The sequence below is a fragment of the Peromyscus californicus genome, unplaced genomic scaffold, assembly GCF_007827085.1.
Source record: "Peromyscus californicus insignis strain IS unplaced genomic scaffold, ASM782708v3 Scaffold_20__1_contigs__length_68692818, whole genome shotgun sequence".
Lineage (NCBI taxonomy): Eukaryota > Metazoa > Chordata > Mammalia > Rodentia > Cricetidae > Peromyscus > Peromyscus californicus.
This window is the reverse complement of record NW_026294503.1, coordinates 35,415,540-35,421,378: the sequence shown is the minus strand read 5'-3', so window position 1 is coordinate 35,421,378 and position 5,839 is coordinate 35,415,540. Positions and strand designations below refer to the sequence as shown.

The window sequence follows — 5,839 nt, the reverse complement described above, 5'->3', positions numbered from 1 at the left end:
ATCCAGCTCTGGAGGGAAGGGTAGGTGTGCCAGTCATCTAACGATATCTCAACTCAGTGTCAGAATGAGAGGACAAGGCAGCAAACATTTGTTTTCTCATAGTTCTGGAAGCTAGAAGACCAGGACCACAGTGCAGTTAGGGTTGCTTTCTATTCTTAGTTTGCAATCAGGACTTTCTCTATTTATCCTCAGATAGACTTTTCTCTGTGGGGTGTGTGTATGTGTGTGTGTGTGTGTGTATGTGTATGTGTGTGTGTGTGAGTGTGTGTGAGAGAGACAAAGACAGAGAAAGAAACAGACAGACAGACAGACACACACACACACACACACACACACACGCACACACACACACACAGAGAGAGAGAGAGAGAGAGAGAGAGAGAGAGAGAGAGAGAGAGAGAGAGACTGACTTTCACATTGGTGTTCCCTGCCCTTCCTGTAATAATACAAGCTCCATCAAATTAGCACTTTCACATAATGAATGTAGTTGAAGTTGACTGTAATTATCCAATGAAAGGCATTTATGTCCAAATAGAAAAAAAATCAAGAGTAAAGATTTGAATGTGAATTTTAGGAGGGCACAACCCAACACTTAATAAATTGCTACAGCACAACGTACACACACAGAGAGATAGTCATTAGGATTATTAATGTTATTGCATAATTGATTTAGTACACAAGAACAAATGAAATTAGTGACATTTACTCAAAGTAAGGAAGGAAGAAAAAAATATGTTCTACTGATTCCCAAATGTTCATAATTATGGTGGGCCTTTGATTTATTTAAAAGTAGATTTTTCGGTTTTAAAGCAAACCAAATGTTTATTTTATTGAGTTTTGAAAATTAATATTTTTGTATCACTACAAACTTAAATTTCTATCCTTATGTTTTTCATTTAATTTACATGTATTATTTTCACTATTTAAATACAAAAATATTAACAAACTTCTTTGGTAAACTCTGCAACTCCAGGCCAATTAACTATTTTAGCTTTATTTATTAATTTAATGTATTAATTTTTATTTTTAAGTAACATTTTCTAATAATATATATTTTCTGGGCCCTTAACCAACTGCCGAAATCTAATAAATATAAATTGTAAGTATGTTACAATTTTTTCACAGGTATAATAAAATCTCCTTAGATTTTTTTCCAACTTGGAATGACAAGCAAAATCAAAATGTTCAGTTCCACATTACAAATCACAATCAATATTGTCTGTTACATACTGTATAAAATCAAATTATAGTTTAACATGTCAAATTCTCCTACATTATAGATGATTAAAATGTCAAATAATCTCAGTTTTTTCAAAATAATAACAAATATATAATTCTCATCTAGTTCTGAAACTATCCAACATGTGTCAGTTCTCAGCCAACAGGACCCAGTATGTGTCAAGCATCATATGAGTTGGTCTTTCAAAAACATTAATTAAAAGGGAAAATACTAATGTTCCACTCAAATAACTGTTTTTGCAGGAACATAGGGAGATAAACGAAGGCAGAGGGACTAACATATCTGAGGTATGCAATGTGATATTCACAGATACTATCTGAAAGGAAGGATTATCAGATAGGGGTTTCCCAAGGTGATAGATCAGCTTTTTAAATACTATATTGAAGAAAGGACCTTCCAAAATGTAGATAGTAGGTTGAAAAAGTACCCAGAAGATGTAGAGAAGTTCACAACAGGGATGTTTGTGTCAGAATCATTCTATGACAAGTGATGACCAAGAACAATGGCCCTGAAAAGGAGTACAGATGACGGGTTAAGAGAACAGCCTAAAGCTCAGTATATCCCACTCAGGAGACAGCAAGGAGAGGATAATGTCAGACAGAAAGAAATGGCAGCTGGCCAGGTCCTGCTGGCCATTTACTTTGAAAGAAAAGGTAACAGTGCAAGGAATTGCACCAAAGATACTTCCTGACTTGGCATGATGTAATAATGTTGACAATGAAATGTGCTAGGGGAGAAACTGAAAGAACAGTTAGAGGTAAATGGAACACTACATGCAAATGGAAATGATGCTTCCAGTTAAAGAAAAAATTGTAGACATAGTGAGATGTGCTCAGATTCTCGAGACCCAGAGGATGTGCCAGGAAACTCTGAATCATTCTTTAGTGATCCTTGCTGTGAACCACTGACAGAGAGACATGAAGAAAACACACCAATCCTATTGTACAGGAAACAAGTGTTCAGTTTGGGATATGTTAGTTTGGGCAACTGAATGGACTATCATGAGCTGATATCACATCGGGGTTAGATATATGATCCTGGGAATAAAGAAGTTTTATGTCAAGCACATTTGTGAAGGGATACCCACTAAGCACATTGGGGTTACAAATTAACTGACAGTTTCCATGGGGATATTAGAATCAAGCTGCCAGTTGCAGAGGTGGTCTTTCCTCAGAGTGTTTAACATGGAGAAATAAGGACAATATCTGTCTCAGGGTTTCTACTACTGTGAAGAGACACCACAACCAAGGCAACTTTTATAAAGGAAAAATATTTAATTGGGTGGCTTATATTTTCAGACGTTTAGTCCTTTATCATCATGGTGCAACATGGAGGCATGTAGGCAGAAATTGTACTGGAGAAGTAGCTGAGTGTTCTACATCTTGGATGCAGGCAACAGGAAGTGGTCTGAGACACTGGGTGGTATCTTGAGCATATATGAGACATCAAAGCCAGCCTCCACAGTGACATACTTCCTCCAGCAAGACCATATATACTCCAACAAGGCCACAGCCCCCAATAGTGCCACTCCCTATGAGATCATGGGGGCAATTACTTTCAAACAACCACAATATCTATAAGCCTTTCTCCTTTGCCTAGTGTCTCAGATTTGAGGTTAAGCTAGAGTAGTTATTAAGCTAATATTTTTGTTACACTTGGACTTTTTTTCTAGGCACACAAAAACAAATTGCCTTAACTGTTTATTTTCTAACCCTGCACTGAAATATTTTCTCTTTTCCTATCTGATTATTCTCTGTATTGATATTTAAATGGATTTGGTTGGATCTATTTCATTGTTCTTCCTTGATTCAAGGCCTAACCTCTTAAAGCGGCCCATTAAACACTGGCAACACAAACGTTTCTTTTTCCTTTTTCTTTCTTTTTCTTATTTTACTTTGATTTGGGAGGCAAGCTGTGCCCTTACCATGCTCATTTGAAGATGTGAAGTCTGTGGGAAGCAGCATTGTATGAAGATAAATCTTTATTTTTTTTTCCAGGTGAGAGTGTTAAGTTTCCAAGAAATGTTTTTGGCTTCTCAAAAAGTTAAAAAAATATTTAAGTTGAAAAAAAAAAACACAAACAAAGAGGGTGCTCAAAGAGAATCTTTTCCTGCTTAAATATGATACTTTGAGGGCTGTTTGGAGATACTTTCAGGAGGTACATGCATGCTGTAGTGGAGATGGTAGGCAACTGGTAGCAATACATGCATCTGCAGTCACAGCCTCATTACTCACTACCTTTACTCAATTTATACTTCTGTAAACAGAGAAGAGGGTTTTCCTTAAAACGCCTTCATCAGCACCCAAATACTCCACAGGCTTTCCTCTGAATATGTAATCAACACTTGATAATCACAGTAAGGCATTAGCTATTATAGGATAGAAGAGGTTTGGGAATCTAGGAGTCAAATCTGAGCAGAGAGCTTGTGAGATGCTTCAGTAGGTTAAGTATATTGTGTGCAAGCATGAGAATCTGAGTTCATTCCCAAGCGCCCAAGTGAAAAACCCCTGGCAAAGTTGTATGAGCCTGAAACTGCAGCACTGGCCAGGCAGAGACAGGAAGAGACCTAGGTCTTGCTGGTCAATCATAAAGCTCCAAGATCAGTGAGAAGTTGTCTCAAAATAAGTGAAGAATGATTGAAGACAACTCCTGACATCAAACTCTGGGTTATATAGGCACATATTCATGCACAGACACATATGTATACATATCTATCTATCTATCTATCTATCTATCTATCTATCTATCTACATACTCACATAAAATGAATCTGAGCAGATCTGAATAAAAATAAACATATAAGGAAAAAGTAAATGACCATCACCTTATTCTTATATCAAGAACAGAAAAGATTCCAGGCACTGGTAAGCTTATAGAGAAATGAAAACCCTGTTATCCTCCAGAAGGAAGATAAATTATGCTATTATGGGAAACTATGGACATTCCTCAAAAAAATTTTAACTATCCATCCAACTAGCCCAAAGGAAATGACAGCAGCATGGCCATCAAATGGAAGAATCCTCATGCATAGTTCAGAGCTATTCACAACAGTAAAAGATGGGAATAACTGATATGTTTGTCAAATGATGAATAGAGAAGTGAAATATGGTATAAACATACAATGGTACTTTTTTTTATCCTTAAAAGAATATATTCCTGCTATTGACAAGAGCATAGATGGAACTTCATGTTAAGGACCAGGATGTCATTTACATTATGGAAAAATAAATATAATACAAGGTGGAAGTAGAAGAATGGAAGAAGAGGAGGACGCACAGAAAACTGATCGGTGAGCTAAGTTGCAGAGAGGTGAGAGTAAGCAATTTTTTGTTCATTATGACACAGTAGGCTTACTCGAGATAGCACTTACATATCACATTTTAAAAGCTAGAGGAAGGGGTTTTGAATATTCTCACTATAAAGGGTACATATTTAATGCATCTAACCTTGAATATCTCACAGTGTATACAAGATTCTAAACATAGCACAAGACCCTATCAAATGCATTTTTTACTATTTTAATAAAATAAATTTAGAAAAGTGTCATGACTATGACTTCACCATATAAAATAACAATAATAATAATAATAATAACCATATTGAGTTCCTTGAAGTGATTCAAATTAATTGAGTGTCACATAAGGAAGTGGAAATGACTTTGAATTTCTCATGTCTTGAATGTTACCATCCATTAACAATGGCCTTTTCACATGTTTTAGTTAACACTTAGAAATTTTACCCTGAGAGTCCAATATGCACAAAAGTTTGCCTTGAGAGAGGATATGATTACACACTGAACTGTGACCCTGCTAGGCTGTAGCCATGGAGCTCAGCTCTACCTACCTCCTCCTGAAGCTGGTGGGATCTGGAGGCAGAGTATGTAGAGGTGGAGGACATGACAGTCCTGGTGGTGTTGGCTAAGTTCTAGGGCAAGCCACTGCTCCAGTGACACCAGCTAGTTAATGAGTGCTTAGCTAAAGAGCTCCCACACATTTATGCCTTTGAGCAAAGAATTTTAACCCTGGAACAGTGGACAAGAGAAGGGTGGAAATGAGGGACCCAGGCCAGAACAGCTATTAAATTGTAAGTCAGAAAAAAAAAAGTGGATATGATTTTATATTAAAAATTAAGCTTTAAATCCATTTTACTAGAGTAGAAACACCCACCGGGCAGGTTTGAAGTTGTGTCCAGGATCACATGGCACAGGTAGGGTCAGAGCCTGGCTTCAAACTAAATGAAATAAAATCTCTTCCAGGATGCATTGGAGTTAAACATATTTTTGAGTCAAGAATCAGATTCTTTTTGGATTTTTTTTTTAAACTTCATTCTGGTTATACTGTGATTCTGCAAACGAAACTGAAGGCTGCATTCCCCATCCTATGTACACACCCCGCAGACTCTCTACCTACCTTTCTTCACTGTCCACGGTCATGTGGATGTTTTGTCTCTCAAGGACCATACACATAAGCCTCTTTTGAACTTGACTATTTTTGCCTCATCTTCAGTGTTCTCTAATTAACTAGACTGCTTTCTTTCCATTTTTTTTTTTTTGTTGGTAAGCCCTAATTTTAAAAAGCATTCTGTGTGCAGCTTACTGCA

General features: G+C 36.8%; 1 pseudogene; it reads left to right on the top strand.

The window, feature by feature from the left end:
• Positions 1-5,062: 5,062 nt before the first annotated feature.
• LOC128116248 (bolA-like protein 2) lies at positions 5,063-5,294 on the top strand (annotated as a pseudogene).
• Positions 5,295-5,839: the final 545 nt, after the last annotated feature.